The 10,871-nt window shown below is 27.6% G+C and overlaps 1 non-coding gene across 1 annotated transcript; it reads right to left on the minus strand.

Annotated features, from left to right (window-relative positions):
* Positions 1–10,579: 10,579 nt before the first annotated feature.
* On the minus strand, positions 10,580–10,652 carry Trnav-cac. The gene has a single exon. It is a non-coding gene; the product is annotated as a tRNA-Val (tRNA).
* Between the last annotated feature and the right edge of the window lie 219 nt (positions 10,653–10,871).

Here is a 10,871-nt window from a genome sequence, read left to right on the forward strand (position 1 = left end):
ACATGCAATATAATATTAATTTTATAAATTTCTCATATATGAGGAAAATATCATTGCACCGGTCTTTTACTTAGTTAAAAGTGACTTTTAAAAGTTATAATATTGTAGTTGCTGCACAGGCTTGAGTATGTTGTCAGTAAAGAGGTGATGTTTTATACAGAATTCGATTGGAAATTAATCAAAATGATAGTAATTTTTTTCGATAACCAGCTTTGTACAAAGTTCACTGCAAGTTGAAGTTGTTGTTTTTCCTGACTCACTTAGAAAACCGTATCCCCATATAAACGAGTGTTTAATTTTAACGTTGAAGAGTGTTTGTTCAAGTGATGAATCAAAAGAAGCCGAAGATAAAACAGAATTCTTAATCTCTGACTAGCAAAGGGGAAGGGGGCTATAAGTTTAGCGTGCCCGACATCTGTGTGTCTCTCTGCGGTATCGTAGCTCCTAAACGGATGAATCGATTTTGATTTTTTGTTTGTTTGAAAGGTAATTTTGATCGAGAGTATTCCTAGCTAGTTTCAAGTTCGAGTTTAAGGCTCCGTACCCGATAACAACTAGAAAACTGTTGATGAAATTGTATTTCAAAGATTAAATTCAAATTGATTCTTCCGTTTAGGATCTACGATTCCACACGCTTGGGAGTAGACATTGATCTAGTTCAAATTTTGCATTCTTTTTTTCCGCGACAGGTAAAAAAATTTTTTGTTATACATATTATGCTCCCTGCAATGTAAATAGTAAGGGCTCCTTTAAGTTCTGTTGTAAATAACTGAAAATAAGACTAGCCTTGGTCTGCTTATATTAATTAATAGTATAATTACACATCTAGGAAGCCCAAGTAAAGAATATCGCAGATATATTGTTGTCTCCGAGACATTCGTTACCTGCTCCCGTGGTGTGCATACTTCTCACCTTCTTTCTCACCGACGCACGAATTCAGAAAGGAGGTGAGAAAATATTTTTAAATAACACACAATACTAATATAATAGAACATTGAAGAAATTTTGAACGGAAATAGTGGAGTTTTTGAAAAAATTACAAAAGTATTTCATGATTAAAAAATCAATCTCAATACTGTCCATCATCTTCATAATTGTGCTCGTTTTCAAATTTGTAGTAACTTTTTATGTCTGAAATATGTTATTTCTCTACAATTTAAGACAATCTTGAAGAAATGAGCAAATACGGTGTAATTTTAACATTTCTTAATGTTACCTTAAAATAAAATTTAATACATTTCTCATCCATTGCAATGGTATAAGAATCTACGCTCTCCGATTATAGAATACTCAAATCCATTGCATTGCCAGCATTAATAAGCAGCAACTTTTTAAAAAGTTATAATAATAATAATAATATGCACTTAAGTAATAATAATAAAATATTTTATGATTAACCAGTAGGTATTATAAGAACCGATTGGTCATTTCCTTTCTCACATAAACAAATGAATATAAAAAATTATAATTTATGTTTGATTTAAAAGTTGTAACTTTTAATAAAAAAAAAAAGAATCACACGCTAAATTATTTTCAAAACACAACAGCAATCTATGTCTCTCCACTTTTTATATAAAAATTACATATCATTTATTGATTTAAATATAGAGTGTACCTACCAATCAATATTTGCAAAAAAATCGATGAAAGATGACTTCACAGGAATTTCAAATGATTACAGTTGCAATAACAGTGATAATTTTTGAATATGCTATTGACTTAATTTTTACTGCTGAATTCGAAATTTTTTTACTTGTAATTTTAATAACATGAAATGTAACGTAATAAAAATACATGAGATACCGTGAAAGAAAACGTTACATTATCCAAAATTTTTCCAAATACAAAGGTCTCTACAAAATACAAGAAGCTGTTTGTATTGTCTATTTGATGTCAGCGGGCATCGAAATTTAAAGTGAAAATAAAGTTGCTTTTTTGATACAAAATATTCCTACTTTTCCGACAGCTGTAGTGAATCTATAGAAGAAATAGGAGAGGCAACATGTGTATACAAAAATCTTAGAAGGCCACGAAAAAGTTTTTAGCAATAGTATAAAAAAACAATTTCTTGTTTATTTCAGATAATCTTATTGTCTACAATGATTGACTTCTGTATCTAAATCGATGAGCCAAACTATTTTTTCCGGGCCTAAGAGCTAGCACCTTGTACTTACTTACATCAATATTAGTTTGTATAGACAAATTATTTCAAATATTGTGATTTTTTTACAATTTTTTTCATAGTGTTTTTATTAATAAAAATGCGTAATTTTCGAGTTACAGGCTCTACTCGACCTATATTTTCATAAAAAATTAACAAAAAGCATTTCTGTTTTTCATGAAAAAGGTCTCTTATTCTTATGTACCAAGTGTGAGTCAATACGATGACTTTTATATATTATACAAATATACGTCACCGCATTTTCTCGAAGAAAAACTATTGATTTCTATGAACTTATTAATATACTTCTTGAACTATTTTAGATAGAAAAAATTAATTGTCCAATCAAAGAATCCAAAAATACTCCAAGACATAAGCATACTTCATTTTCTTATCTTCAAAAACAAATTTCAATACAATTTACAAATAATTAAGTGGTACGATATCCTAAAATAAATTAATGATTTATTATAGTAATATTTATTCGTCATCCGCTTCTATAAGTAATAATATAATATAATAATTAATTAACATATAAATAATATGTTTTATATATGAATATAATGTTATTTATAACACAAATTTATAATAAAAGTTTATAATTAATCCCGGAATTTGTCCAGGAAATATCATATTATAATGACTGTTTTTATACCACATATAGATTTATGTATTTATTAAAAAAAATTATAGTAATTATTATTTATATACCTACTTGTGAATTAAATTATTAATAATGGAATATTTGAAAACTTAAATGATTCAATTACATATTTTTAATGTGCATTCAATCTGAGTGATTTATTACCTGAGTGAAGAAATGATTAAAAAATGAATTATCAAACGTAAAGTTTGTGGTACAATGAAACAGTTTCAGGGCATCAATGCAAAAAAAATTTGTAAAGAAATTCAAGAAAAGAAAATATTGTTTGGATTTGAATAAATTCAGATGAAATTATCAAAAAAAGTTATGGCTAATTTTGCAGTTCTTTACATGTTAATGTTATAAAAAATTTCAAATTAAAATTATTGAAATCTTCTAATTAATTAAACTTATTGCATTAAAAATTGTGAAAATATGAAATCAAATTGCACAAATATTGTTTTTCAAATATAAATTATCATAATTATATTTATTTAAATTTGTGAGACAATAATATTAAATTTTCAATGGAAGTCATAACTGCAATCCATACAATTATATATGCATCCATATAATTCTATAATTAGAGTAGTGTATCGTTGTCATGGAAACGAAACTCGCGCACGGTGCGAATAGAATTTATATATGATTTTAATGAGATTATTGTTAATGACGATAATAATTGTTTATTGTATTATTAATACATATCATAATAACAAATTTGCGCTAACTTTTTAGCTTCGGGCACAAATAGTCTTAAAAGTTTTACAATTTTCCATTTTTTTAAACCACAACGATTTTTCGTGATAGAATCTGTCATTGGAAAAATGATAGATAGATAATGAAATTTTAGAAAGTTAGTAGTTTTATTGTAAACGACCAACGAAGATTGTGTTCCAATAAAGAAAGTAGTATATTGATATTTTTCCCAAGCGATTGAGAGTTTAATTTGCTGTAAGCCCAAAATTAAGAAACATGATTGAGACCACAGATATACTTTCCATTCGCGAGAGTGATTACAAGTCAAAGTTGTTCAAGAATATTTTCCTTCCAGTCATTTCAAGTTGCAAATCTTGTATTTTTTTTTAAACACAAAGAATATTTTTTAGTTTTCAAGATTGAAAACATCATCACTAAATCGACTCGACTTCAGGTTATTTGTGTCAATAAATCTTAATACTTTATTGCTCAGTTTACATACATTCTTTTTTAGATTTGAAATTAATTTCAAGTTTTTATCTAAATTTTACCTTTCTATAACAGCTTAAGGTCGCGTATATTTTCTGTATATTTTATCTACCCGCATAATATAAACTTAATTGCAATCATGTAATTTGTATTCCAAAAATAAGTCAACCCTTTCCTGTTCCTCTTCCTTGTTCTATCACCTGCTGTTTGTTTTGATCACAGGTTTATTGACTTGTTGCAGTGATTACAAGTTATTATGTTATAGCTTCTTGTATATCAGAGTGCTTTACTTTAATAAATTTTTATAAAAATGAAAGTTTCCAAAGATCGTGTACTAGCCTTAATATAGAAAAAAGTATTATATATATTTTCGAAATTCTTCTGGAATATTTATACGGTAAAGTTTTAGAAAAAGTTAATGGATGTTGTATCTTCGTATGAAATAAAAAACTGAAAATGAGGTTCTGTAAGTATTATTTCCAAAAATATCCAATATTTAAAAATATACATCGTATTTTATTAACGAGCAGACATTCTGTGAAGTCGTAAGTTGGATTCAATTTTAACAAAAAAGTAACATTGGTAATCTATGGAATGGTTAGAAAAAAGTAATCTATGGAATGGTTAGACCATTAGAGTAGGCTATTTATAATTAAAAAAATCGAACAGTATTGTTTTAAATTACTTCGGTTTCTTAATATCCATTTATTTATTAAACCCCTGCTGAAATCTAGTTTGAGGTATCATAGTTCTATTAAAATCCTCTGTTTATAGCATGGCAAAGTGTATTTCTCAATAGTAAAAATTGATATATTTTTATGGTGGAAGCGCAAGGAAGTAAATTTTAACAATATTCATTTTCTATATTATATAGAAAATGTTTATTATATATATTATATTTAGTTTATTATATATTTAGTTATACTTAGTTTATTATATATATTTATTATATAATTATTATATATATTAATTTTCTTTTTGACTCACATAATTCTGTTTATCAACTTATTATATATTACATATTTTACGTATGTTTTAAATTATTCTCGAAGATTCTACTTATCCTTTAAACGAAAAATTGATATTCTTGCCAAAAGTTGGGAAAGTTTTTTTCTTTTAACGATAACGTTTTTTTGAAACATTTCATATCTTTGAAGCTCATATCCATTTACAAACGGTTTATAAGTTTTTTTTTCATCCAAATTAGTAATTGAAATTTGATCGAATTTGTTAAGGATGTACGAGCGCCGGGGCAATTTTATTATTTGAAGTCGAACAAAGTGTAAATCAGTTCTGAAAATTTTAGGGCGGGTTGCAGGGTTATTAAAATAATAAATTACTTCAAAATTACTTCTCCTTAAGGGAAAACGGTTGATGGATGATATGTTTTCATAGATTTGTCCAAAACTAGTCGATGGAAATTAAAAATAAAACTATTTAAATTAAAGTTAAAACCTTAATTAATTATTGAAAACAAAATAAACCCGTTGTGTCAGACTAATTAAGGTCTTACGAGCACGATTGTAGGGACATAGGTTATAAAAAAAATAAATTTTTTCAATTTTTCGATATCTGGTGTAATTTTCTAAATTTTGAAAGTTGAAAATTAGGTTTAATTATTTAGCTTTTAATTTTTCAAAAACCCAGGCATACATCAAAAAATTTGATTCTCTTTTCGTCCACATTCATGAAGTTATATTAAAATTTATCATCAAAGTTGAAAATAAAGTACAAATAATTTAAGAGTAAAAACATAAGTCAAAATCTTCATCGATTTAAATAGAAAACTACCTTCTTCGATTTAAATAGCAATATACGGGCGGTGATAACGATATTATCGCCAGATAATATTCAACAACGTTTGTAACGGTAAACCATGCTAATGATTTATAATAATTACCGTTTCTATACTTTATTGAAAATAGCTACCTGTATTTTAGCATGAAGCTCCTAGTTAAGTAACTAGTACCTATATTTTATCAATGTTACAATCAGTCAATCGAATTTGCATATTTAAATCAAATTAAAATTAGTAAACTTCATTTATGTCTAGACATTCTATAAACTAATAAATTTTCAGACATAATTATTTCACAGTTAATGAATGTAAAATGAAACAGACATTATGAACAAATTTTGTTATCTAAAAATCAATCTACAATTGAAATAAAAAAATTAAAATAAACATATAAAATAAATAAAATATTATTAAAAATGACACGAGGTAACATTCATACATACATACATAGATTTATATATAAGTATGTATTTTGTCGCGCGCCTAACACCACCAACAAATAAATACGAAGAACCTAACTTATTAATAAAAGAGAGAGACAGCATAACTATGTATAAATATAAAAATATAAAGATATGTACACTGATTATTGTAATAATAATACTTCACAATTTAAATACAAATAAAGATAACATACAAATAAATATACGTATATGTATTCATATCTGTTTAATGTAGATATTTTTGTATAGGATTATTCATCACAGTTGATTCAGCATTATACGAAAGTTTAACAAGAATTCAAAACTAATTATGTACAATAAAATCTACAGATATTCGTCGCTCTACTTTATATACGATTAAGATTTACATTTTCATCATATTCAAATAAGTATATTTGATAATTTATAAATAAAACAGTGGACTAAGCAAAGAAAATTTGGAAGTTATTTCTTCAAAACCAAGTATATTTGACTTGAATCATTAAAATTGAGAAGTTTTTTTTCTTGATTTTTCCTTGTATCAAATGAATCCTTGTTAACTATTTTGCTTCCAATGAATTTGTCAATTGTTTTTTTTAAAGAAACTCTTGAAGTACAACTCTTACAATTAGAAATATTCGAACATATGACATAACGATGACATATCCATATCTCTATCGCTGGTTAGTTCATACTACCCAATCTTTTAAACGTTGAAAGCATGTTCACATCTTTTTGTTTTAAAATTTCAACAGCCTTTCAGTCTAGAAAAGGATGCTTTCCGGCCTATAAGTGTAATCAGAAATTATCACTTTCTTGTTGTTTTTGAACTTCATTCGATGAAGTTCTGCTGTTACAACTTGAACAACTCTGTATATGCATGTACAATTCGTAATTGCAATTTTTCTTTTTTTTTGCAAGCAATTAACTGAGATAATTTCTAGAATTTTCATCGTTTTTCGAGAACGACCACATGTGTTATCGTGTTGACGGGCGGGGCGGACAGACAGGCGGGCAAACGTAAATGAACTAATTAGTTGATTTTTTTAACACCTATTCTCACTGTGCGTGAGTTTTTTTGGAGGCGTTTCCATGGTAACGAAACACTACTTTAAATATAATTGTATGGATTGCATTTATGACTTACATTGACAATTTAATATTATTGTCTCACGAATTTAAGTAAATAATTATGATAATTTACATTTGAAAATAATTTTTGTGCAGTATTATTTCTTATTTTCACAATTTTTAATGCATTAAGTTTAATTAATTAGTGTTTTCAATAATTTTAATTTGACATTTTCTATAACATTAACGTGTAACGAATTGAAAATTAGTCATAACAGCCTCCTTTATCGGCAAAATTTCTCACTTAAAGCGCTGGCATCGATTTTATTGCCCCTACCATGACTACGCACACAACGAATACAAAAATTTTGTTCGTATCATCAATATTTTTAAGTATTACAAAGGGATTGAAATTAATATACCTTGATATATATTTCATATATACAGAGTATAAAAAACAGGTGTTCCTCATGAAATGAATCACCTAATATATGATAATGAACAAACGTAGTATACATACATATGTGTTATGCTATGTATGACTATACCGTGGGAAATTGGTAGCATACAACGTTCCCACACATCATCCTCATGCATGTATAGATATAGTATTCACATATGAGTAGTATCTTATCTCTTACTTTAATATTATATTATTTGTATAATGTTTATTCATTTTATGCCGGCAACAAGCCGACCCGACACTCTACACGAGCGTGTGAGTACGTCACTTCCTCTTTTAAATAATATACATACATGCATACATTTATACATAGTACATACATGCATACGTACATATCACATGCATGTATACTGATTACTTCTTTTGCTTACTGTTCTTCTGTAGTTTTTTTCACCTTTTGTGTTGTTTTTGTTTTTTATTATTTTTTTATCATCTTTCTGATAGACAGTTTTTATTATCAACTCAAAAATTGAAAATTGGATTGATACTTTCATATAGAAGAATTGTTCTATATGAATGCAATGTAATTTTTTAAGTTTTTTTTTCCATTTCACTCATTTTTGGAATGGTCGGAAATTATAGGGGTTCTTAAGGAACCGATGACAAAACTATAATCTGGTAACATAAGTATACTCTCAATATTTTGATATAAATGTGAATTAAGATGTGAAAAAGTAATTTGATTGGTGCAAATGAGGTTAAAATTTCAGCATAGGTTTCCGATCAAATTTTTAAGAAAAAAGTCGTTGAAAATCGTTATGAAATACATTGTCTCTTGTGGACTAATCTCAAAAAACGACATATTTTGAATGTTTTTGATAATTTCACTTGGATTGAATGAAAACAAATTTAAAAAAACTTTTTAAAAGAAAGTAAAGATATAAGCAATGGCCATAAAAAAGAAAAAAACCAAATGTCTCCGTCCATATAAGGAATGTACGAGTAGGATAGATTTAGGGTTGAAATTATTTTTATCTTATTTTCAACTTTAATGATGAATTTTGTTATAACTTCATGAATTTAGACGAAAAATAAGAATAATAATATTTTTCAATATGTGCCCTGGTTTTCGAAATATCAAAAGCTGAATAATTAAACAAAATTTTCAATTTTCGATATTTTGAAAATTACGTCAAATATCGAAAAATTACTTTTCGTCTTATGTCGTCTAGTTATAATATAATTTATCATCAAAATGGAAAATATATATTTTTAAAATTTGTGCCTGAACAAAATTGTTGAATTTGAATTTATCAATTAATACTAGAATGTATTTAGTCAGAAAGTTAGTAGCTACACTTCTAATAGTCTAATCTTCCTCGGCTTGCTCTGTTTTGAATATATAAACGGTTTTGTTGTAAATGTGTGTTCTTCATTTGTTTGATCAACAGATTCAGCATCATTTCTTTGCCCATACCTCTTACCTATCAAGAATCGATGAATGGATTTAAATGATGATGACCACTTGCGATTTTTATGGATACGATTTTAATTGAATCGTTTTTTCTTAATAGATATGGTTTACTGTGAAGAGTTTTATTTAATTCATAGGGGGTTATGAAATATTGTATTTTATTGGGCATACATTTTATGTGTTCTGTTTTTAGACACGTGTATGCCCTTATTTGGATGAGGAAATTGTGACCTTTTTAATTTTTTATACAATTTTTACATTCTACGAGATTCGTGAGTTCAAAAGTTTACTAGTTATTATAAATTCAACGCGTGCTCGCACAAACGTTTCTAAACTGCAACGGGGGCAAAATATAATTATAAACTATTTCAATGTTAAGGAAGATGGCCCATTAACATTTACGGGGAACAATAAGTTATTAGAGAAAAAAAAAATTAATTGAAGCGAATCGGACACTGAGGCAGAGGCGAAAGCATTCGTGGAGACCACAATTGGAGAAGATTATACAAGGAAAAAATATTTTTCCGCAGTATGATGCGAATTCCGCATCCTACGCTACGAGACCTTGTAGACCTTGGCTTTCTACTTCATAAGATTGTCTGTGGCCTGAATAACTTCGTTAAACATCATTTTGAACCATTTTATAATACTTACTTTTAAACCAAGATGTTCTTTTCCTTTCTCTAGATCGGCTGAACTCTCCAGCGAACTGAACTCTACAGTGAATAAATGTTAATAATAATAATTATAATAATGATGGGGTTTAATCTCCATTTTCCAAGTATCTATCCATAACAGAGGCCACCCACATCATTATTTTTTAATCTCTATTTATTTTTTTGGATTCGAGCCCGCAACCTCCCAGTCAGTAGTCGAACGTTTTAAAGAGGATTCATTCAGATGACCACTGTGCCGGTTATGTGAATAAATGACTACGCATTCCTCAAACTAATTGTATATCCGCCACGTGCCGATTTTTTGACGTAAAATAATTGTAATGTAATTACATGTTTTCACTAGAAGAATTTGATACAATGTAAAAAAAAATTGTTTAATATCCGTCAAATGCCGATACAATGACGTCAAAAAATTGTAAAACAAATACATATTTAACAAAGCATCCGTTCAAAGATGAAAATTTAATGATGAACAATAAATCATTCCATACTTTTCTACCCACAGAGGCGAAATTTTTTTAAATTTTTATACAGCGCCAGCTATAAAATATACCCTATCCAAAAAAAAAAAAAAATTCGAAATCGGACTGTCCGACATTAAAATGTTATGTGTGATTATCCATTTAAAAAATATATATATTTATGCGGGTTGATTTGATATAAGAACTCTTCAGATTTGATATAAGAAGTGTAATGGTTTATAATATTACGTTACTTTTATCGTAGTTTAAAAAAGATATTTTGTTTCTGCCCGGGATCGAACCGGGGACCTTGTGCGTGTGAAGCACACGTGATAACCACTACACTACAGAAACGATGTATTTGAAGTACTCAGTTATGAAACAATTTCTTGTAACTTTATGATAACGTCTTATCAGGCTGATAAAGTAAAATGAAATATTTTGTTTTTCTGTGACTGACTTAATAGAAAGACACTTCTATTAACTTCTTAAGTTTTTCAATTAAATTTTGGTACAATTTTAAGAAGAGAAACATTGAAAATTCATCGAAATTTGAATTACGTCGGATGAATC

Source organism: Chrysoperla carnea, chromosome 5 (assembly GCF_905475395.1).
Source record: "Chrysoperla carnea chromosome 5, inChrCarn1.1, whole genome shotgun sequence".
NCBI lineage: Eukaryota > Metazoa > Arthropoda > Insecta > Neuroptera > Chrysopidae > Chrysoperla > Chrysoperla carnea.